Here is a 26,145-nt window from a genome sequence, read left to right on the forward strand (position 1 = left end):
TCAACACTCAGTTCAAATCCCACTTTCTGAAGCAAGTCTTTCCCAGCCTTCCCCCTTTTGCTATTGCCTTCCCACTGAAATGTGCCCTATAATTATTTACCAATTTATCTTAAATATATCTTGTATGTCCATAATTGTTTTTGTATGCTTTCTCCCTTATTAGAATATAAGCACCATGTTTTGGCCTTTCTTTGTCTTCTCAGTTCCTAGGAGGGTGACTGGACATAGAAAGTATTTAATAAGTGCTGCTAGCTGATCAATTGTCTCCATTCACAGATCTGTAAGTGAATAATCATTTGTCACTGGTTATTAGAGAAAGCATTCCTGTTTTAGGTAGGACAGAAGCACACTACATTTGGAATCTGAGGGCATGTGTTTGAATCCCAAACCTAACCTTAACTAGCTTATCTCTGTATCCCTTGGCAAGTCATTTCTCTCTGGGCTTCAGTTTTCTCACTTATAAAATGAAGGGATAGGACTATGACCAGATCTAAATCTGTGACTGAACTAAAGAAGCTGTGACGGTCTTCCCAGCTCTAAGAACAAATCAGTCTATAAATCATATGGAAGATTTTGTGTTACTAGTTCCCATCTTATTTTTTCACCACAATTTTAATGTTATAGAACAGAAGTTATCTAGAAGAAGATGAACTCATTGGGAAAATTAAGTGAAAGGCACTTAATGGTTTTTATATAAGAATTTGATGCTTTATTCCTATCAAACATTATATCTTGTATTAGGCTAAAGAAAATAAAAAGTTACCTAGATTCATGTCATAAATTTTAAGCACACTTTGGAAATTTCAGTATTCTCATTTTATCCCTTTTACCACTTTATACTTGACAAATATGCTTTAAAAATCATAAACTCAACAAGCAAATAAGCAAAATGAGTGAAATTTCCAATAAAACAATTAATTCCAAATTCTTTACAATTTGCCTTTTAATCACATCAACTTTACCAAAATATCTTTTTTTTTTAAATGTCTTCTTTTCTGGTACTCTGACTTATAAAATTTGTTTCCTATCCTTTTTTTTTTTTAAAAAAAGTCACCATTTATATTTTTCTAGTTCTGCTTTATTCACTATGCATAACTTCACATAAATAGTTTCCTCTTTTGTACTTTCAGTATATCATTTTCATAACATGTTATATATTACATTAACATACAACAGTAAGTCACGGTTCTGTGATTTTTCTTGGTATGGACAAATTGATGTCTATCGAAATTGATTACATTAAATCAGTCACACTTAGATAACCACTGGACATATATATATAGTTTCCAGTTTGTGGCTATTACAAAAAGAGATAGGAATGAAGATATAAGACCTGTAATTTTACTGGTGTAAGAGTAGAAGTCTATCAAGAGATTCAATCAAAACATTCCTACCCCATTTACCTTAACAAAGTGAGAATAAATTTTGATTAAACCAAATCATTCAAAGGCATTCCAATTAAGTCTGAAAAAAACTCACATGTCTTTGATAAGCCTATGAAGGAACTGGAAGTGACCACTGCACAGGCAATGTGTTTGGATTGGCTGTATGACATGATCACACCCAATGAGGATTTTATAAAACCAAGGAGTATGTTTAGAATCAGGAAGAATCAGTCAAGTGAGCACCTGGTAGTGGAGAGGAAAAAGAGCTGTTTCTGAGAAGAAAGAACCTGAAGAGACTAGAGAAAAGTATTTGGTTTCAGCCTCAGCCTCTTTACCTATCCCCACAATGCCTCACACAAACCCAAGCCAGAAGAGGATTTTGGGCTTCAAATGGTCAGGAGAATTTTGGACTACCCATCTTTACATCATTATCTTAGAATTGTCCTCTGGGACACCAGCAGCTGGCAGCTGTCTGCACTGGGAATTCAGAATAGATTAGATATGATGAGGGTCAGAAGATTCATGGCTTCACAAGACTGATAGAAAAATAATATCACAACTAAAGGAGACTTCATGCTCCCACAAAGAGGAGCAAAGAACTTTCAACAGTCCAAAACCACACGTGCTCTCTACACTTCAACCAATTAATCAATAAATATTTATTAAGTGCCTACTATGTGCCAGGCACTATTCAAAGCACTGGAGTACTTGAGTCCACTTTCCCCTGGGCTCCATATGTACTAGTGGAAGAATGTGTCATTCACTTTTGGAGAAAGAGGGTGTTATGTAGCATAACAGTTCTTATCAATTAGATTGTAAACTTGAGAGCCTCTTTTTGTATTCTCAGCAATTAGCATAGTGCTTGGAACATACTGGAGTTTAATAAATGTTTACTGATTGGCTATACTATTTCAGTAAATATCCTTTCTAAAAGCTAATTTAATCTGACTGAGTGATATCAACTGATAGTTATGGCAAGAAGCATACCAGGCACAATCTCATGATATATAGTATTAGAAAGACACCCCTCCCCATCCCTCATCTACTTTGGGTTAACCTTAGAGCCCTTTGAAGACATAACAGAGCTATGCCCTGCAGACCTAACTCATCAGCAACAGTGGGAGTTGGGTTATAGGAAACTTCCTCTACTTGACGGGGTTGGGATCTGGACCCCAGAAAGGAAAGTCCCGGGACTTTCCCACAGGGCCAAATCTCTGGCTTTCGCCTGAGCTATAATCCCATCAACTGGCCTTTCAATCTCCCAATTCTGTTACCCTTACCCTAGCCTGGCCTTCCTTTGTCTTACCTCCGTTATGGCCCCTGGCCACTTCCCACCCTTATCTAGACTCCATTCTCCCTCGGCCACCTTGCTCCAGGACCCAGGAGCTCTGTTCCCGGCAGCTTACTGGCCACCCCCAACCAGATCCTCCTTCAACTCCTTCCTCCAATCACCCCAAACTACTTGGCCACTCCTAGATCTCTCCCACAGTCTTTCCATATATAAGGTCCACCTTGTCTCCATTGAGGAGCCAAGACGGCAGAGTGAAAGCAGTGACTTGCTTTGAGCTCTCCCCCAAACCCCTCCAAATACCTGTTTAAAAAATGGCTCTAAACAAATTCAAAAGCAGCAGAACCCACAAAAAGACAGAGTGAAGCAAATTTCCAGCCCAAGACAACCTGGATGGTAGATCAGAATGGTATATCTCCCCAGGCAGGGAGAGAAGCACAGTGCAGCGTGGCCGCAGGTCGCAGCAAACCTGGAGCAGGTCTCAGAGGACTGAATCGCAGGCAGCTGTGGTAGTTTCCAGACCTCTCAACCCCAAAACAGCAAAGATAACTTAGAAGGTCAGTGGGAAAAGTCTATTTCTGTGGCGCGGAGAGAGAAGAGCTTGGAGTTTCAGCTCCAGGTTCCCAAGAGCTCGGAACATACCCCAGGGGCTGCAGCTGGCTCCTGAGCTTCCAGCCCACAGACTGAGGGGGAATCAAGTGGCTGATTAGAGGGGAACTGCCTTTCAGCATAAGATTTTTTAAAGTTTTTTTGCAGGTCATTTTCATGTAATGTCAAATTAAATGGAATTTTGAAACTCAGAGCCTTATGATTATCACATGACTAGGTCGTTGTGATAGCAAGCTATTTTGTTATAAATAAGGCATTTTTAATTCAAAAGAGACTTTATCCAAGTTGGGGAGCATTGGAGAGTATGATACATAATACTTTGTACTGTCATCATATTATTATTTCATTATCATCTTTATGAAGATGACTGCCAAATCTGCACATCCCTTGAGTGCCAGTCACACATTTCCAACTGGCAGCTGGGTATCTCTACCTAGATGCCTCACTGACACTTGAAGCTCACTGTCTCTAAAACTGAATTACTTGTCTTCCTCTGTGAACTTGCCTTTCCTCCTAACTTCTATGATTTTAAATTCCATTTCCTTCAATTCCTAGATCTAAAAAATTGCCAAATAATATTGATTCTACCTCCAAGATAACTTGTATCTACCTTCTTCTTCCTATTCACTCCTCTAGTTCAACACCTCAGAACTTACTTGGACTGTTGTGATAGCCTCTTCACTGGCCTTTTGATCTTATACAGGCCAAAATAATTTTCCTTATGCACATATTTGACTCTCCATGTCATTTTTTTTTCCTATGCTGAAACCTTTGGTAGTTACCATTGTCTCTAGGATAAAATTTAAATTCCTTAAACTGGCATTTATGGGTTACTACATTCTGGCTACATCTTGGGTTTTTTTTTTAGTGTTATTTCATATTACTTCCTTTATATACTCTCGGTTCCAACCACATTTGCCTGTTTGTTCTTTATCTCATCCAGCATTATCTGTACATTCATGCAGGTCATCCCTCATACTTGATTTTCATTTTCCTTCCCATTCTCTCTTATTCAAACCCTTTTCTTTTCAAACCCCAGTTTAGGCACCCACTTCTTCTATGAATCTTTCCATGATGATCCCTACAGTAAAAAACGTCTTTCCTTCCTCCATTTTGCCAAGAGTACTTCTACAGAATCTCTCATTCATCTCAGTCACATTCTATCTAGAATTCTATACTTTCATGTGTCATATCCTCCTCATAGATTGTATGTTCTCTGAGGGCAGAAACTTTTCTCCCTTATCTTTGTGTCCTTGGTGGCTTGCTTATAATAGGTACTTAATTTTTTTAAAAATTGAATCAAATTAAGTTCCAAAAGCTAGTGCTTTCATCTTGGAAGTTCAGTTGTGGGAAATTAAATCAGTCTGAGAAAGCTGGCAAAACTGAAGAATATAACACCTTAAAAAATAACCTAATCCAAATGGCAAAAGGGGTCCAAAAAGCCAATAAGGAGAAAAATGCCCAAAAAGAAAAATTGGCCAAAAGGAAGTCCAAAAGATTACTGAAGAAAATACTTCCTTAAAAATTAGGATAGAGCAGTTGGAAGCTAGTGACTTTATGAGAAATCAAGACACAGTAGAACAAATCCAAAAGAATGAAAAATTAGAAAACAATGTGAAATATCTCATTGGAAAAACAACTGACCTGGAAAATAGATCCAGGAGAGAGAATTTAAAAATTATTGGACTATCTGAAAGCCATGATCAAAAAAAGAGCCTAGACATCATCTTTCAAGAAATTATCAAGGAAAACTGCCCTGATATAGTAGAACCAGAGGGCAAAATAGAAATTGAAAGAATCCACAGATCTCCCCTGAAAGAGATCCCCAAAGGAAAACTCCTAGGAATATTGTAGCCAAATTCCAGAGTTCCCAGGTCAAGGAGAAAATATTACAAGCTGCCAGAAAGAAACAATTCAAGTATTGTGGAAACACAATCAGGATAACACAAGATTTAGCAGCTTCTACATTAAAGGACCACAGGGCATGGAATATAATATTCCAGAGGCAAAGGAGATAGGATTACAACCAAGAATCACCTACCCAGAAAAACTGAGTATAATCCTTCAGGGGAAAAAATGGTCATTCAGTGAAATAGAGGACTTTCAAGCATTCTTGATGAAAAGACCAGAGCTGAATAGAAAATTTGACTTTCAAATACAAGACTCAAGTGGAACATGAAGAGGTAAACAGGAAAGAGAAATCATAAGAGACTTATTAAGTTGAACTGTTTACATTCCTGCATGGAAAGATGATATTTATAACTCATGAGACCTTTGTCAGTATTAGGGTAGTGGAGGAAAAAAATTAATGATGATATATAGATAGATAGAGAGGGCACAGGTGAGTTGAAGATTAAGGGGTCATATCTGGAGAATAAAATTAAGGATGAGAGAGGATTATACAGAAGAAGAAAGGGAGAGTAGAATGGGGTAAATTATCTCAAAAAAAAAAACAAAAGAAAAGCTCTTACAGTGGAGGGGAAACAGGGAAGGTGAGAGGGAATGAGTGAATCTTATTCTCATAGGATTTGGCTTAAGGAGGGAATAACATACACATTCAATTGGGTATGGAAATCTGTCTTACCCTACAGGAAAATAGGGGGAGAAGGGGACAAGAGAGCAGGGGGATGATAGAGAGAGGGCAGATTGGGAAAGGTAATCAGAAGCAAATACTTCTGAGGAGGGATGGGGTCAAAATAAAGAATAGAACAAATGAGGGGGGCAAGATAAGATTAAAGGAAAAAGAGTTAGTTTTTCACAACATGTCTACTATGGAAGTGTTTTGCATAACTGCACATGTATAACCTCTATTGAGTTGCTTGCCTTTTCAATGAGGGTGGGTGGGAGGGAGGAAGGGAGAAAATTTGGAACCCAAAGTTTTAAAAACACATGTTTAAAAAAATGTTTTCACATGCAACTGGGAAATAGAAACACAGGAAATGGGGTACAGAAGTCTATCCTGCCCTACAGGAAAATAGAAGGGGAAAGGGATAAGAGATGGGGGGGGGAGAAAGAAGAGAGGGCAGACTAGGGGAAGGGGTATTCAGAATACATGCCATCTTGGGGTGGGGGGAGGGACGAGATGGGGAGAAAATTTGGAACTCAAAATCTTGAGGAAGTAAATGTTGAAAACTAAAAATAAATTTATATTACAAAAAGAAGAAAAATCTTATGTTATCAGTTGTATATCTCAAGTTCAATGCCATGGTTGACTTCCTACACAGACTAAGAGATATGGGCAACATAAAATTTAAGGCATTCAATTATAATTATACATAAATGAAAAAAATGAATAGCAAAATACTAAACCAGTAGTTAATAAAAACCATTGAAAATCACCAGGATTATTAGAAATAATAGAATTATGGGATATTATAGCTGGGACGGAACTAAGAGATCAAGTCATCTGTCTACATGGAATGTTAAGTATCCTTTTTGAAGGGAAAGAAATTGGATGGCTGAGTTTTCTCTCTGAAACATCTCAGATTATATACCAGTTCTTCAAAAAGTACTTCACTGTGTTCAAATAGTATAATTAGTACTATATTTGCTCCCATACTTGAAAGATTTCTGATTTAAATACTGTAGGTACTGCTTCCACTAATGTAGATCACAACCTTTTAGTGACTTAGCTAATGATCTTCACAAGTGGCTGTGGTCAAAAAAAGTCATCACATACATGGCCAACTTCCGGTGCACAGACTCTTCAAATTTAGCTAAATTCATCCTCCGACAATAGTTTGTCACCAAGACCATACTGAAAGCCTCTCCTCTCCTTCTTAAGAACACCTGGATCCCACAGCAAAAACCTGATAAACCTAGACTCACTTCCATGTTGTGATAAGGCATTAGAATAAAATTTTAGAGAAGGATTACTGACCTATCTCAGGTAAAATCATGGGACAAATATGTTCTTATGGGTTGGCCTGGGATTCTAATAATTTATATTATTGAAATTCAGAACATATTTTTCATCTAGAGAAAAACTTACAATTGAATTAATTTTTAATTGAGAACTGCCTATATAATGAAATACCCCAACTAATGAATATATTGTGAATAAATTTTCTTTTTAACTCCATATAATTACTATCAAATATCTTCCATGTGCAAATCACTGTGGTTAGTGCAAGAAAAATACCAAGATAATATATGATCCCTGCCCTAAGGAGCTTCAAATCATGTCTACATCCTGAGTATGGTAGTATGGGAAAAAATCTTAAGGGGAGCATGTCAGTGGTGGTGGTCTCCAAGAATACATGTTATCTCAGGTTAAAAACACAAAGCCTCTTAAAGCTGACCTGAGCTAGCTGGCAGAAAAATCTTATTTTCTTAAGAACTGCACAGCCTTACAGCATGGAGTCAAGGGAGTATATATAGTCAAGGACTATAGATGTTCTGTTGCCTCTATTATCAGTAGGAGATCACTTAGATTCACTTGGGCAAGGGTGTCAATATCATGGAACGCAGCACTATGTCACCTGTGATACTATTTCTTTAAATAAACATTTATTAAGTACATACTATAATGCACTGTGTAATAATCTTCTGTGTTAATAAAGATATTATTGTATAAAGGGCAGTACAAATAATAAGTACAATCAATATAAGATAGTTATTAGGGAAGACCTGACAGAGGAGACAGAACTTGAACTGGGTTTAAAAGACGGCAGAGGCAAAAGAAGAAAGAAGACATTTGCAGTGAGTGAAAGGGAGCAGCAACAGCAAATGTAATAATGTAATTATGAAGAGCGAAAAATAGCAAGGAACAAAAAAATATGGATAGTTAGGACTTGGGCTACTTTACAGAGCACCATAAAAGGTAGGCAGAAGTTTTGTCAAGAGAGAGCCATTGAAGGTCTAGCTTGTGGAAAAGGGATACAATTTTTTTTCTTCTTGGCGTAGGACACAGAACTAAGAACAATGGGTAGAAGTTATAGAGACAAATTTAGGCTTGATGTAAGGAAAAAAATTCCCAACATTTAACTGCCAACTCACAGTGCAGTAGATTTCCTGCGGGTTGCAGAGAGTGAGCTGCAAAGGTTGGAAGAGGATGTTGTACAGTGAGATTCTTTTTAAGGCACAGGTAGGACTAAATGGCCACTGGGGTCCTTTTCCAACTCTGAAATTTTGTGACTTTTCCCTTGTCCATACCCTCCTCTAATCTTAGCAAGTGTGCCTCTCTATAGCCCACCTGCAGCATCTGCCTGTTCTAGGCCCAATCCTGACCCTGGGCAAGTAGCTTTCCCAGTATTCTCTTTCTCAGCACCAAGTAATTTTTGTTGCTAGTCTGCTTTGACCATATAATCTAGTTGCCTTAACTACTGATTGCATTTCCCAAAATCCAGGTGCTGTTGGATTTCGTGGCCAGTAAACCACTTGGCCAAATAAACAAGCAGGGGTCCCTTCATAAAGTAGCTTGCTTGGTCAACCTATCCTTGAGGCTAGAGTCACTGATTAGGTTGAGATGATCAAATCACACAAATGACGCTTCTCTATTTTAAGGACAGCTGTCAAATGCTCACAGTGGTGCTTTCACCTTATTCCCTACTATTCTACTATTCCCCAGAAGTGATATGGCAGTCCCCAGCTCTGTGGCTTTGTCAAGCTGTGTTCAATGCCTAGAATACTCTCCTCTGTCCCTTCATGGCTCAGCTTAGTTGCTACATAGTCCACCAAGTTTGTTCTGATGTATTCTCCCCCACTCCAACTGTTAAGTGTTCTCCCCCTTCTGAAATTATGTATTGACTTAATATATATTTTGTATTTATAAATCTTGATAAATATTGTATCGACCCTCCCCCTGCAGGAAAATGTAAACTATTTTAGGTCAGGGATTATTTCAGAGTATTTTTTCTTTGTATCCCCACTGCCTAGCACACACAGAAAAGAGTTTAATGAATGCATCTTAAGTTGAACTGAATTCATAGTTCTTGACCTCCTTTACCCTGGGACAAGGTCTGTCTTAGTTTATTTACCTCTTTACCCTCAGGGACACAGAGATAGGGAGTGGACCTATCATTTCACTGATAAAGAACAGGGGTTGGCAAACTATAGCCCAGGGGCCAAATCCAGCCAGCACCTGTTTTTGAATGGCACATGAGCTAAGAATGTTTTTACTTTTTTTTTAAAGGCAACTGGGGTTAAGTGACTTGCCCAGGGTCACACAGCTAGTAAGAGTAAAGTGCTTGGTCTGAGGCCAAATTTGAACTCAGGTCCTCCTGACTTCAGGGCCGGTGCTCTATCCACTGCGCCACCTAGCTTCCCCGGGTTTTACATTTTTAAATAAAGTTTTACTGGAACACTGATATGCTCCTCCACTTATTACTATCTGTAGTTGTTTTCATATTACAATGGCAAGGTTGAGCAGCTGCTACAGAGATTGTATGTAGCACTGTTATCACTTTGTATTGATGCTAGGTGCACGGCAAATTGCAGTGGTGGCAATTATAACTCAACAGCATCAAGTGTCATGTGTATCACACATGGACCACAACTTTTTTTGTTTGGTTGGTTTTTGGCTAGGCAATGAGGTTAAGTGACTTGCCCAGGGTCACACTGCTAGTAAATGTTATGTGTCTGAGGCCACATTTGAACTCGGGTCCTCCTGAATCCAGGGCCAGTACTCTATCCACTGCGCCACCTAGCTGCCCCTACCTTTTTTTTTTACTAGTACATTTCCATCACAACAAAACAAGAAAAGAGAAAAAAGTTTTATTACAACTTTTTCAGCTCAGGGTTAAGACTGAAATTTTTTTTCTGAAAGAGAAGAGACATCTTCGATCACTATTAGTGAACACTGATTCACTCTGAAAATTAGCTTTTTGCTGCAGTCTTGATGTTTCTTAATTAATTTAACCTAAGATTACAAGGCAAAACAGTGCTTATGTGAAATACACTGTGGTAAAAGTCAATTTGACAACAGCTAATGTTGTTTGAATGGAAGTAATGTCAAGTTGCTTTACCCCTATTCCATGCTGTCAAAAGTTAAAACAAGAAGCAAGATCTCCATTCCCATACAAAATTGCAACATATATATTTTCTAAGCTCAAAAAACAGTTTGAGCAGTGTTTCCCAGACCTCAATTTCAAGAACAAAATAAATTTCCATACTTCAAAATTCACTTAACTGCAACTGAGAAGCTTCCACCTAACCTTCAACTACAAGTGATTAGCTTCAATGTTAATTGCATGTTCTTTGACAAATATCAAGAGAGGATATCAAGAGAGGAGTCTAAAAGAATTATTTAAATGACTTCCAAGTGATGAATATGTGGGGGCAACTAGGTGGCGCAGTGGATAGAGCACTGGCCTTGGATTCAGGAGACCTGAGTTCAAATCCAGTCTCAGACACAGAACACTTACTAGCTGTGTGACCCTGGGCAAGTCACTTAACCCCACTGTCTAGCCAAAAATTAAACAAAACAAAAACAAAAACACCAAGTGATGAATATGTTCAATTAAAAACATATGTTAAAGAACTGATATCAGTATTTGGCAGTACCTACTCTGTGTGAAAAAATTTTTTTTCAGAGATGAAACATGTAATATCTAATTACAGATCAGCATTAACAGATGAACATTTGTAAACTATTTTGATGATATAGTCCAAAGTTCACTAATTTTGAACTCCAGTTAAGCAAAATGTTTTCCATAAAAAAGAGAATTCTATTCTCATCAGTATTACAAAAATTGTACTTAATTACCATATTTTTAATTTTATTAATAAAAAAGTAGAAATTTTGTCTATCTTGTTATAAAAGCACATACATGATATCCTCAATTTTGCTTTTTGGACTACAAAGCCTAAAATATTTACTATCTGGCCCTTTATAGAAAAGATTTGATCATCCCTGTTATAGAGAACTCCCAGATAAGAAAACTCCCTTTAGGTGCAGGTAGGCACTTTCTCTACAACTTATAGTCTTCAGAGGCTTTAGAACACAGGTGTTAAACAGAGCCTACCCAAATCAGATGAAAGTATAATTGGGAAATATTTAACAAAATAAATAAAAATACAACAGAAGACAGATAATGGTAATATGTGGTTTTCTAAGTTGCTATGTGGCCTGCAGGGATCTATAGGTACCATTTAGTGACCCTCATTTCTATCTGACTTTGACACCACTAGCCTAGAGCAATGGGAGATTAGCTAATTTCCCCAAGGTCAAAACTTGAACCCAGGTCCTCTTAGTTTCAAGACTGGCTTTCTATCTACTATGTCACACTGCCTCTGCATTTCCTTTAAATAGGGAAAAAGCAGGACCAAATCCCTAAACATAGAATAAAAACTATGTTCACAGTCCTGTCAACTGATAATATTTCAGGTGAAATTGTGACTGCTTCTTAATAGTTCTGATGAGACCTTAGGTCCAGTGATGGAGATTCCTTTGGGATCACTACTACTACTGAGTTTAAAGTGGCTGATTATATCTCAGATTATCCCTTAGATTTCTCAATACATGGGGTATTGGTGTTTCCTCTCTAAGCTTCCTGGATTTCTGGAATGCATCAGATACAGGTAAGGGTTTCCTAGGATAAAGAGAATTGTGACCAAATGAAATGAAGGAAAATTTATGCTAGAACTTGAGTTAATAGTTAGAGCTGGAAGGCACTTCCTAGACTATTTAACTCAACAATATTATTTTATATGCCATAGAATCACAGTTAGGAAGTGTTTCAAACATCATTTAACTCAAACTTTATATGAATGAGAATAACTTCTGCCATATCCCCAACCAGTCACTTTCTAGCCTTTGCTCGAACCCAATAGAGTGTTCCAAGGACTTGTGTTTGTCCCTGTGCTATTCTACTTTTACTAACCACTTATATAAAGGTCAGGGGGTGTGTGTGTGTGTGTGTGTGTGTGTGTGTGGGTGTGTGTGTGTGTGTGTGTGTGTGTGTGTGGTGACATCTTTATTAAATTTGTGGGTGAACAGTCAACAAACGTTTATTAAAAGCGAACTGTTCTTTGCACTGGGAATACAAAGAAAGGCAAAAACATGGTTCCCACCCTAAAGAAAGTCATATTTTAATGGAGGAGAGAACATGCGACTAATACAAACATGATGTATACAGTGTAAGTGGAAGGTAATCTCAGAGTAAAGATACTATATATATAGGGAATATCAAGAGAGGCTTCCTGTAGAAAGTGAAATTTGAGTTGAATTTTGAAAGAAATCAAGGAAGCCAGGAGTTGGAAGTGAGGAAGAAGAACATTCCAGGTATCAAGGACATCCATTACAAATGCACATTTGGAAGACAGAGTGTCTGTGTGTGATGAATAGCAAGGAAGCTAACAGTGGAATCACATTAGCTATATTGCTGGACATTGTCTGTGGAATAAAGGAAAATGGAATGAGAAGACTGGAAATACAAGGAGGGCTTAGGTTGTGAAGGGTTTTAAAGCCAAAGAATTTTATATTTGATCCTAGAAGTAACTGGGAGCCACTGGAGTTCATTGAGGGAGACTCCAAGTCAACAAGTATTTATTAAACATTTATTATGTGCCAGCTCCTGTACTGAGACTAAGTCTTAAGTCTATTCATTGAGGAAGAAGCTTTTACCAGACCTTGAGCTAGTTTCCAAATATGACTTTAAATAAGGCATCAGAAACAAGGTTTAATTTTGCCAGCTCAGGATCTTTGGCACTGTAATCAGTTCGATGGCATTAAAACATTTGTGATACTCATTACCCTGATCGTTAGACTATAAGCTCTGTTACAAACATGTATGTGTGTGTATGTTTGTGTGTGTGTGTGTGTGTAAAGGAAGGTGTATGTATGTGTGGTTTTTTCCACCAAAACAATACAGAATAAAAAAATTCAGTTGTTTTTGCTTTAAAATTTTTTTACATATATCTTTCTAGTTAGGTCAAGGGTAAGCTTAAGTTCTAGATTTCACAAATTTAAAAGCCAAAGTAAAAATTTTATTGAGAAGTTTAGTCTATATACAACATTTCATGCTAAGCCAATATGAAAATCAATGTTTTTCACTATAAAGAAACTTTGGGAAAGCATCCAACACATATTTTAAATGGATATTTAATCTAGATTATGAAAAGCCCATTCATCTTAGAAAACTGAAATTCACAAGTAATGCCTTTAACCTAAAAGTACAGCTCATATTTAGAATTCTCCCTAATTATGAATTATGCTTGACAAATATAGTATTATTCATCATAAGATTCTTTCTTATCAGTTGATATTTATTATACATGAGTTACAAGAGTCTAAAAATAATTCTATTATACTTTTATCATGTAAGGCAGGGGTTCTTAACCTGAGGTCCACAAACTTCTTGCTGTTGTTTTAATATCTTGATAACTATATTTCAACATTTTGTTATATATATGTGTATTTCATTTTATTCCTTTAAAACAATTATTCTGAGAAGTGGTCCACAGGCTTTACCAGACTACCAAAGGGGTCCATGATACTAAAAAAATTTAAGAACAAAACCCGATCTAAGAGGTGATTTGGACTACAACCATCGGAAAGATACATCAATCTTCCTCAATAAATCATGGAATCACAGATCTAGGGCTAAAATACTTGAGGCCTAGGCCCATGTGCCATCTAATTTATATAAAGAGCTGATGTTACAACTATTTAACATATTCCTGAAAAGTCAAATATAAAGAGTATTTGCAAAATAAGTATTTTCCTAATACATTCATTATGATTTTACAGTCATCCACCACAAAAACATGTTCCAAACGTAATAAAACCAAAACAGTCTCTACAGAAGGCATGCATTTTCCCAACGTGGCACAGTGGACAGAGCACCAGCCCTGGAGTCAGGAGGACCTGAGTTCAAATCCAGCTTCAGACACTTAATAGCTGTGTGGCCTTGGGAAAGTCACTTAACCCCGTAATCACCCCCCCAGGGGCATTTTCCCATCTAATTCCTATAAAGAAACCTGTCAAATGGATATTCAAAACATACAATGTTTGCAATTATCAAACTCATATTATTAAATTACCTTTAAAATACCTTATGTTCTTAATTCTCATTTCACCAACAATTTTCACTAACTGAATAAAAGTCTACAACAGTGTCATAGCTATTGTGGCTGTTTTAAGTATTTAGGCAAAATTACTAGGTAGTAGTAAAGAAAGTAGCAACTAAATGGAAGGATGGCTCACAGGTTCTACTTGGAGAGGCAAATAAAGGAGTTAGATTGTCATGCACCCACAAGGCAACAAGAAAGACTATATCATGAGACATACGGTTATCCTGTATTTCGGCGTTATAAGCATCTGGGGGAAAAAAAACACCACCAGGAAAATAACTGCTGCTTATGTGTCAATATCTGTAGTACAGGATAAAGAGGAAGAGAAATTCTGTGAAAAACATAAAGACTGTCTTAATCAATAGTCAAGAAATGGCCAAAATTTTTTGGAAAATGATTTTGAAGTAAAAAGTAAGAGAAGATAAAGCTTTACAGATTATACAGATGTTTCTCTCTCTCTCTCTCTCTCTCTCTCACACACACACACACATACACACTTTAATATTATACACCTACATAATGCATCATGTGTATTTTTAAATACAAATATATAATAAATATATATGTATTATATATACACATATATATACACATACATGCACATATATATCATGCATACTTTGAGAAAAGATTAAGAAGGCACTATACTTGATAAGTATCAGAGAATCATCACGAAAAACGAAATTATATGTATTCTAATTGAGAAGAAATGGATTAAAACTGAGGAGAGAGTCACTGCTGGATCAAATGTCTGCATAGTTAGTGTACCAATTTATTTGAACATTAAAATTAATACCAAGAAAAAAATTAAACATTTTAAAATATTTGATGTATAATTAAGCCAACTTCAATCTGACCTATTTGAAAAAGTTATTGGTGCTGAAAAATGGGAAATGCATGGAGAATAAAGATATTGACACTTACCATAGCAAGTTCACACAAAAGTTTAACTAATGTAAGTTAATTATGAAAATGAAAGGAGTAAAAAAGCCTAAAAATCACTTTAGTGAACAAATATTTGACTTACTTGTCAAGTGGAAAGATACGACAGCCAAGAGCGACACTGATTTGGATTGTAAGCATTTTTGTTTTTGGAAAAGGAACAGCAAGTAGCGGTGCTGGGGGGACAATAGTCTGAAAGTAGCTTAGCAAGAGACACAACTAAGCAGTCATCTCAAGCTCATTTAAGGACGAAACTAGGCAACAAACAAAAGGTAGAAAAGATCTTCAAAGTGTTTTTTTTTTAAGAAAAAAAATTTAACCATCAAAGACAGTAGAGTCACCATATGCGTTCCCTAACATACAATCCTAAATCAGTTTACAGAGGAACCAGAAATGTCGCTGAAAAAAAAATAAAAGAGAAAAGCAGTTAAACTAGTATATCCAGAAGAGACGTATGAAGAAGCTAATACAACATGAAAGACCACAGAGAACAGAAGAGGTACAGCAGGGCTGGAGAAGGACCTATATTGTTCCAGTTTTCAAAAAGGGGAACATAAGAGCACCTACAAACTATCTACTCATGTGCCTGACTTTAATTCCTAACAAAATTCCAGAACATGTTAAAGAGAGTGTACTTAGAAAAAGAAGCAGTTATCAAAGAACCAGTGTAGCTTCATCAAGAATACATCATGGCAGATCAAACATTTCCTTTCATGACAGGATGAGTAAACTGGCAGATCAGGGCAAAATTGTAAATATAGTTTACCAAGAGTTCAGCAAAGTTATCTGACAACTTATCTCTTGCTCTTCTTGTGGAAATGATGGAGAGATGTGGCTACAGATATAATATGGAGGGCAGTTTGGGGTTTGTTTTTTTTTTAATATGCCAGGGGTCCTAGAGAACAAAATGGAAGGGTTGAGAACAGTAGGGAAGAGATACATGAGGAATGGAGCTGACATGAATGGAAATTAGAGAGGCTGAAGGAAGGAAGCTCAAGTCCAAGTAGCTTACAACTTAAAGGAACAACAGAGCAGTAGATTGCCAGGCTCTTTACAGTAAAAAAGGTAATTAATATGAACATGATTTGGGGAATATGAAAGATTGAAGGGGGAAGAGGGAAGGATGAATACACATAGCAGCAGGATTTAGATCCAATTCCTGTTCTTGCCTAATGAACAAACCAAAAGTAGGTGGAGTCCTGAGGCCATGATGATTTTATAAGAAATAAGTTAACATTTAATAGGGAAGAACATAAAATCTTACACTTAAAATTACTTTATAAGATGGGGAGGCATTATTAGCAATTTCTCCGAAAAAGATCTGGAGTTTTTAAGGTCAAATATGTTACTGTGGGTGAATTCATTTTGGGGTACAAGTTATACCAGAGAACAGATGAGGTGGCTTCTAATTCTGAAATTCTGTAAGTGTTAACATTTGAATTAAGATTTATACAGACTCTTCAAATTCAATCCCTATTCTTCAAATTCTATCTTCATTTACACTGAAACATCAGAAAGCTGTTTAAATCTGATTCTGATCCTTCTCTCATCTTGCTCTCAGTCCTCAAAATGTAATAATTTTATGTCACCATCTCTGCCTTTATAAAAGCCTAACATAAAATTCTCCATTTGAACATTGTTTCTTTAAGTTTTATAAAATCATAGGTGAAGATATTGCCCAATTTTACCCAATGTTACTTAGGTGCTCGATAATACTTACAGAATGAATGAATGCCACAATTATTTTCCTACTCCCCTTTCTGTAACCTATGTAAAGCTGCTAGTTTTGCATTAAATGCAATGAACTAGCTAATACAGGTGTTCTGCACATTACTGTTACTCAATATGCTAACAAAAGACGAGACAAATGAGACAATGGCATAATGGAAAAATTATTAGACTTGAAATTAAGACACTTGGGTTTGAACTCTGGCTCTGATACTTAATAATTATATGAACATGAAAAAGTCACTTAATCTCTAAGCTTTAGTCTCCTCATCTATAAAATGGGGATAGTAATACTTGTAGTCTCTATCTCACAGGACTGTTGCTAAGAAGATACTTAAAAGTTTATAAAGTATTACTTAAATAAATTACTATTACCATAGTAATAGTACCCTCATGATTTGTACATATTAGAAAATTATTCAGGATAATCTAAAAATGTGTTTTAATAGCTTTTAGAAGTTTTATATTTTAGGTTAATTAATATAATAAATATTAGGAGATTCATTCAGCTGCTTTCCAGCAGTTTGTCAATTTAAGCACCAGGTTTTTCTGTGTACTATAGGAAAGGAAACAAATCTAGCCCGGCTCAAGGTGTAAAAAGTCTAGTGCAACTATATCAAATATACATACATGCACAAATATGTGTTTATATGCCTAACACATATACATACACACATATACATATACCTTTAAGTGACAGACATAAAAAGGTGCTCCACCAAATAGTCCTCTAAATATTATCTTAAGAGGTAAAGGAAAGGCACTACTCACTAATGATATGGTATATACAATAGCTCACAGGCTGAGGATGTCGAATCAAATGTATAACATACGTAGAAAGAAGCAATGGCTGCTGTACAGACTACGAAATGAACTGTAACAGGAGAGAATAGTTAAGACAGAGGAGAAGCAACAGCTGAAGGATGGCCTGCGTTGCTTATGATCAGGAATTTCACTTCACAGGCTGAATAATTAAGCCTGCAGGGTTCAAAAAAGGAGAATAACATAAAAATACTGTTTAAGGAGAATTCTTTCTGAGGGATGGCATAAAAGAGAGGAAATCAAATACATTATATTACTAGTCCAGCCTCACAAGTATATACAGGGTCTAAACTAAGGCTATAATTCCAAAAATGAAGAAAAACAAGATCTCAGACCCACTGAGGAAAATAGGCATAACTTGTAACCTACAGTACATGAGATTTATAGTACATATTATAACATATATATACATATAATTTATGAATTTAAATAAGTAATGGGAGTTTAAGATGATTAATGGGTTATAAATATAGTAGTCTGGAATTTGAGGTTCTCCACAATCTAGTGCCACTCTATTTTATATTAATCCCTTCCATACACTCTATGGCCCAGTCAAACTTGATTGCTCTCTGCCTCTGAACACATTGGCTCACAACATTCTCTACACATAGCATTGGCTTTATTGAGTGAATTCTTAGCCATCTTTTACAGCCCAATTCAAATGCCATACTTACAAGCAGACTTCCTGATTCTCCTAAGCAATGTCTTCAAGCTTTCAGACCCAACATAACATTTTGTTTTGTAAGTACATCTGTCACATAATGTTATATAGTACAGTAAATGTCTGTACGCTTAATCTCTCTGTAAGGGCACTGAAACTGTTTTAAACCCAATTTCCATACACTGTCCCACTACCTAGTACAGTATTCTACACACAGTAAACACTTAACATTTTCTAAATCCGCAGATGATGAAAAAACATGACTTTGGTAGAACAATGTTGCACAGGGCAGTTATTTTCACAATAACAGTGTTATAAATGAGGCTAGAATTAAGATTATTTAAAAGCTTAAAAATTAGTCTTTACAGAGACTTGAGACTACAATGGATAATTGTGGGGCAGTGGCTGGACTATTTTGGTATCCTAACAGTACTGAGACATAGAGACCTAATGTCCTAAGTCCTCAGAAGAATTCCTCAGGTTAAGCCAATGTAGAACCACAAATTTCTTCTGGGTGTTATGGCATGAAAAAATTGGAGGGGGTGTACAGGGTGCCTCATCGAAAGACATCTGTAGAAATTCAATTAGGAAGCTAAAGAACCCAATGGCAAATTAGGTGATGGGAAGAAGGGCAAACGCTTTTCTCATTAGGAATACTTCATCTCTAGTTTAAGAACCTAGTGACAGAAGACTGTCAGATGAGTCTGGACATTATTTCTCAAAAAACAAAATCCTATAGTACAATTGAGGAAAGTATATTATATTCAAATCAACAAGCAACGATTAAGTGTCTCAGCACTAGAAATACAAAACAAAACACACTATGCCTTCACTATGCTTAAATTCTATGGGAGGCTAGAGGGGGAAGGACTACAAACATATTGAAAATTAAATACAAAATAAATACAAAGTAATTTCCATAGCAATTGGGGGGATCAGGATTGGATTCCTACAGGGAATATATATTCCAGGCATGAGGGACAGCTTCTGCAAAAGGCTTGTAGATGGGAGACAAAAAGTCATGGGTGAGGAATAAGAAGTCCAATTTGGTCAGAATGCAGAGTGCTTATAGGAAAATATGTGCAATAATACTGGAAAGTTAAACGAGATCCAGATTGCGAAAGGCTTTAAAGAAAATTACAGTTCAATTTTCCTAATGAATATAGATGCAAAAATTCTAAACAAAGTATTAGCAAATAAATCACGGTGATATACTAAAAATTCATCACACCACATAAGATTAAATTGAATTCAACAAGTATTTATTAAGTGCCTACTGTGTGCCAGGCACTTAGCTAGGTATTGGAGATAGAAAGACAAAAACAATTATCATCAACCAGACATATAAGACTGACCCAACCTCAGAAAAATTGTTAATGTTAAAAAGCAAATTAACAACAGTGAAATGCACTGTATTTGTAGTCAGAGGACCTGGGTCCAAGTACTACTTCTTAACTTTCGACAAGTCACATAACCCATCTGCGCCTCAGTTTCCTCAACTATAAAATGAAGGAGTTGCACTCTTAAGGTCCCTTCCAATTTTTGGATTTATGGTTCTATTAAGGCTGTATTTATCATTCTATCTATGGTTCTATTAAAGCCTCATAAATGGTAAAGAGAATAGGTGTAAATGAATGGTTGTTCAACACAATAAAAAGTATTAATTGGAAACCCAAGAGACAACATTTTATGAAATGAAGAAAAATAAGAAGCATTCTCGGTACCAAGAGGTACTGAACAAGGATACCCATTTTAACCACTTTTGTTTTAACATAACACTGTGAATTCTAGCAAATGTAATAAAGCAGCCTTGGAAACAATAGAAATGAAGAGATAAAAATATCATTTGACAATGACACATGTAAGAACTCCAACCAATCACCTTAATCAAAAATTAGGACAATAAATTAATGTGGCAAAGTTATAGGATATAAGATTACATCAAAAAAGGTAATTTTCATTATTTGGTAATTAATAAAGAACAAGAAAACATTTTAAAAAAGAAATATCAAAAGTTTGGGAATCAGCCTAGTTATAATAAAAAAAAATTTATTCTGAGAATGGGGAAATTATATAGAGTTAGAACAATAAGAAAAGAATATGCCAAACATGTAACCAAATACATAAAAAAATTTGTTTTATAACAAACCTATAAAAGTTAAAAAATTAGTTTTTTAATTAACGTACTTAGAAAAACTAGCTGATAATTTGGAATGAAATGGATTTGGACATCTTATACCACATACCTCCACAAAGTACCATTCCAATGTCCTATAATGACCTAGAATTCTGAAATACTATGCCTGCAGAGCACAAGCTCTGCAAAGTTCTACCTTGCCGTCAAAAGCATGGTGCTGCCAACAGAGAGAGAGACTGCTTTTTGAGGTTCAATCTAGCTAAGTCTAGGCACCTATACAGTACATTAAATATGATGCCTGAAGTCAGGAGGGCCACAATTCAAATCTAGCCTCAGATATTTATTAGCTGTGACCCTAGGCAAGACACTTAACCTCTATCTGTCTTATTTCCCTCAAATGTAAAATGGTGATAATAATAGTATCTATTTTCCAGGTTGGGTGAGTCAGTGGGATAAGATCTATAATGTGTCTGTCATTGTCTCTGGCACATAGCGGGCACGTAATAAATGTTTATTCTTTTCCCTGCTCCCCTCCTATATAAAGAGGCTCATCACTAGTTAGCTAGTCACTTGGTGATGAATTCCTTGGCCATGGCAACCCAAAATACAAAGAAAAATACAAAATTACCCTTGTTATTATGTGCCCCCTTTTACTTCAGCAATGACAGAGTGACAGAAAAGGGAGCAAAGAGTATTAAGAATCACATCTTTTTTAGACTTTTTTTTTTAATTCTAGCTTGGTCATTAGTGCTCTAAATGTGAAATCTTTGTCGAATAACCAAAGAATGGGTATACTATTGGAGGATCTAAATCATACTTTATTGGTCTTGACATTCCCACTATAAATACATCTAAGTGACACAGAGGATAAAGTGACGGACCTGGAGTTAGAAAAACTTGAGTTTTCTGAGTTGATATTTACTATCTGTATGGCCCTGAGCAAGTCATTTCACCTCTTTCTGCTTCAGTTCTCTCATCTATAAAACGAGAAAAAGTTCCTACCTACCAGGGTTCTTGTGAAGAAAAAGGAGATTTTTCTCTGTGGAGAAAAAGGTGGCACAGTGGATAGAGCACCAGCACTAAAGTTGAGAAGACCTGAGTTCAAATGTGACCTCAGACCAAACACTTGACACTTACTAGCTGTGTGACCCTGGGCAAGTCACTTAACCCCAATTAATATTGGGGATAATATTTGTAAAGTGCTTTGAAAACTTTAAAGTTCTATATAAATGCTAGATGTTATTATAAATGAAACAAGAAGAAAGAAGTAAGGTACAGGTAAATGGCAAGTTGGTTCACAGGTGCATCTTAAGCAAAGAAAGGAACTGGTGGAGTTACTTTTATCATTCATCCAAAGGCATGGGAAATTTGGTCATCTTGTATTGAAGATCTCATGATATGTATTTACAAAAAAGATGATCATAAAAATAATCGTAGTTTATGCACCAAATTCTGATTCAGACAATGATGAGACAGAAAATTTCTACTAAAAACTCAACAAGACCCTCCAAATCAAATCAACATACACTTAGTGACTACAATCCAAAGGTGAGAATTGAAGATAGTGAGAAATATATCAGAAAGCATGTCTCAGAAAGGAATAGGAGAAGCCAGCTGACCTGTAGATTATACAGAAGCCTCACACCTCTACACCATAAACATATATACATGTATACATTTTACATCATAGAAAGCTTTATTAGATCACAATTCTTGTAGAAGAAAACACAGCAAATCTGTTATTTCAATATGTTGTCACCTCAGGCTTCTTCCAATTTCTGCTGAGCCTTCATTTCTTCCTCTTTTTTTTTTGCTCTGCCACTAGCTTCCATTCTTTTTCTGCCCATGGCTTTAGATAAGCATAGTGCTTCAAACCACAGACCATGCCCAAGAGCAGGGCCGAATACCAATCCGCTTTGATGAGGGGGGAAGACATCCACAGGCAGCACCATTTTTTTCCGCTGAACCTCGACCAGATAAATATATATATATACATATACATGTATGTATGTATGTGTGTATATATGTGTGTGTGTGTGTATTTTTTTTTTGGCTAGGCAACGGGGCTAAGTGACTTGGCCGGGGTCACACATCTACTAAGTGTTGTGTGTCTGAGGCCAGATTTGAACTTAGGTCCTCCTGAATCCAGGGCCGGTGCTCTATCCACTACACCAGCTAGCTGCCCCCCAGATAAAGACATATATATTTTGGAGAAAAGAACTTGCAAATATGATCATAGCAAGTACCAAATAACATCTCACACACACACACAAAAAAAAACTGACTATATTTTGATAGACAAGAAAGGAGTCACTAATGATGCAGAAGTCATCACTGAATCAGCTGTCAGCCCCATGAACTTTTTCAAGAAAAGATCAGAATTAGAAGAAGAATAATGATAAAAAGATATGACATGCAATTAAAATAACTCAATTCACCATAATATTCTGTTACACCAATATGCTACAATTTGCTTTGCCATTCCTCAACTGATAGGCATCTGCTTTGTTTTCTATTCTTTGCTAGTACTACAAATTTTTTTAAAATTTTGATCCTAAACTCAAGTAACTGATAATGATAAAGAATAATAACTAATAATGAAAATTGGGTAATGGACATTAGAAATTACACCAACACTTGCTATAATGACTTTATGTGGAAGTTGAACTGAGGCAAATCAATTGTAAAAAGGCCTAAAAAGGCCCCTAGTTAAAAATCATGAATCTACTTGCTAAGAGGAAATGGATAAAGGCTAAAGACAACGCCAATTTAGAATATAAACTTGTCTGCAAAATTATATGAAGTATAATGATGAGGATTACTAATATTATTCCTCATAAAGCAAAAGGAAGTGATACAGGATATAAATTTCAAGAAAGCTTGGCAAGAGGCACAACTAAGCAAAGTCATTCCAAGAGCACTTAAGGGATAAAAATATGAGTACAACAAAAGAAGAATGGAAAAGCAATGCCAAGATTTTTATGACAAACTTTTCATTATCAAGAATAGGAAGTTAACACATTGGGACTCTTAACTCTAAACTCATAATTTAAGATGTATTTATAGAGGAGGCATTAAAGAGAACAAGGTCAGGAAAAGCAGCTTGGACTGGTCCAAGTATACAGAAAACAGATCCTTGACGACTTTTCATCAATACAAAATGTTTAAGAGATTGATCTGCATGCGGCATACACACATGGGCGAGCTGGTGTGCGCGCGCACACGCACATACACATACACACACACACACACACACACACACACACACACACACAAATATCCTCAGTGAAGAATTAGCAGGGAAACAAATAGCCAGGTAATATTCTGTAATGGACTTTTTGACAATCACACAAATGACTTAAGAATATAGACAATACAAGATCTTTCTGTGATTATTTTATGAAGCAAAAGCCTGTCTTAAAGCTATCTTCCAATAAGGTGCCCTGTGCAAATACATTACAGGATCATAAATTTAAAACCAGAAAAGATTTTTGAGGTCATCTGGACCAACTGCCCCATTTTACAAATAAAAGAACTTCGGCTCTGAGAGGCTGGCTACAGCTAGACATGGAGGCACTTAAATGGCAGCGCTGAGACTTAAACCCAGGTACTCCAATTTCAAATCCAAATCTTTCCTAGAATCCTTATTAAAATAAATATGGTATTGTACTCTGGTGAATATCAAGTGGCTTGAGCAATTACTCAAAATTTAAGCAACTACACCAAATGAATTATCTTGCTTTGAATATACACATACTACTCTTCTTTTAAAACAGAGGAAAAGGCTCTATCACTTCCAGTCTTCGGATCATTAACCAAAGTCCTATCTGTTCCATGAAAGCTTTCCCAGCTGAAAAAGCACTGTACCATACTAACATCTAACCTAAACATCATTCCTTTATTCCTCCCAGACACAACACTCTCCAAAATGTAAATATATCTTTGTTTTGGGTAAAGTTTAACAACAGACTTGATGTCATCAATAAGTATTATATCTGTAATGAAACTTCTTCCTAAATTTCATGTTAACTGTTGGTTCATTGGGAAGCTACTGAGCCATTAAAAGATAATTTATCAAGTTTGGAAAACAATCACCTTTATGTCTACTTTTTACTTTACTGGCTTCCTTGTTAAAAAACTACTGATGGCTTTGTTTGTTGAAACTGTGTTACGTGACCAACAAACCTACCCAAGGCAGATAATCTTTGGTCTATAGCTAGAGTACCTAAGATTTACCATTTTTAAACCTTTGCTTCCGTTCAAAATAAAATAAAAATAAAAAACTACATCATTTCAGATCGTTTCCCAAGAGACTGCATTTTGAAGTCTTATACTGTTATGTCCCACCCAGCTACCATCCCTACTAAACCCACTCAAATGGGAGAGAGAATAAGGAATAGAAAAAACAGGGGCTAGAGGCAGAAGATGTGGGAAGAACATATGGAGACATTAGAGAAGAACCAGAATCACACTGAGTTGGAGAATCCAAAGGAAGAGAACAAATCACCTGCTGGAAACATTGAGCTAAATAAATAACAGTGTTAACATAGTATCCAGTAAAGTAAGTATCAGCATAGTCTGGACAAGTCACCTTGCAAAAACCTAAAAGACTTGATCAGTACAGGCTGGAATGACAGGGGAAATGCAGAACTTGAACAATAGTAAGTATTTGCATAGGTAGATTTCAAGAAGGTTGGAGGGAGCAGAGATATACAACATGAGGGCAGACAAGAGAAAGAAAAGGAAACAAGCATTTATTAAGCACCTATACTATGTGCCAGGCTCTGTGCTAAGCACTTCATAAATATTATCTTATTTGGTCCTCACAACAGATCTGTGAGGTAGGTGCTATTATCCCCATCTTACAGATGACTTGTCCCAGGTAACACAGCTACTAAGTATCTGAGGATGGATTTGAACTGAGGTATCCCTCATTCCAGGTCCAGAACTCTATCTACTATGCCATCTAACCACTACTGCACCCCCTAGCTGACTCTGATAAGGAGGTAGGAATGATCTTGAGGTGTCTAAGAGAACTGATTGAAGAACTCTCCCCAGAATGCAAGCTTCTTGAAAGCAAGAACCATCTCATTTACATCCTATTATCTATAGGACCTAGCACAATGCCAGGTACAGAGCAAGTGCTTTGTACATACTTGTTGACTGACCGAAAAAAGTGGTTGAGGACAAAGTCAAGATGGCAAAGTGGCAAGAAGCACAGCAGAACTCTACCCCACAACTCCTCCAATAAGATCTAGAAAATGCACTAGATGACATCCTGATCAGAAAAAAAAAAACTCAGATCAGCACAGGGAGACAAAACAAGAGATGTCTGAGTACACTGGGCATAGGGTCTAGCCAGGAACAAGCTCACAGAGCATTCCTGGGCAGGGAGAAGCTATGTACTAAAGCAAGATGAGGTGCCAAAAGCAGCACAATGGGGCCTAAATTTGTACTATAGAAATAAGTGCCAAATGGCAGCTTCATTGCTCACTATGCAATTTCAGATCACAGATACAGGGACGACTGAGGAAAAGACCTACACCAAGGAGTGGCATTA

At 36.4% G+C, this 26,145-nt stretch overlaps 1 protein-coding gene and 1 pseudogene across 6 annotated transcripts in view; both read right to left on the reverse strand.

Moving 5' to 3' along the window:
* LOC110205424 (ATP synthase F(0) complex subunit e, mitochondrial-like) overlaps positions 1 to 22,537 on the reverse strand; it is a 31,825-nt pseudogene extending 9,288 nt beyond the window's left edge.
* The window catches only part of MARK1 (microtubule affinity regulating kinase 1), a 151,201-nt gene that overhangs the window by 105,955 nt on the left and 19,101 nt on the right, over positions 1 to 26,145 (reverse strand). The window lies entirely within an intron of this gene.

The sequence above is a fragment of the Phascolarctos cinereus genome, unplaced genomic scaffold (genome assembly GCF_003287225.1).
Source record: "Phascolarctos cinereus isolate Bilbo 61053 unplaced genomic scaffold, phaCin_HiC Scaffold_5;HRSCAF=322, whole genome shotgun sequence".
Classification (NCBI taxonomy): domain Eukaryota; kingdom Metazoa; phylum Chordata; class Mammalia; order Diprotodontia; family Phascolarctidae; genus Phascolarctos; species Phascolarctos cinereus.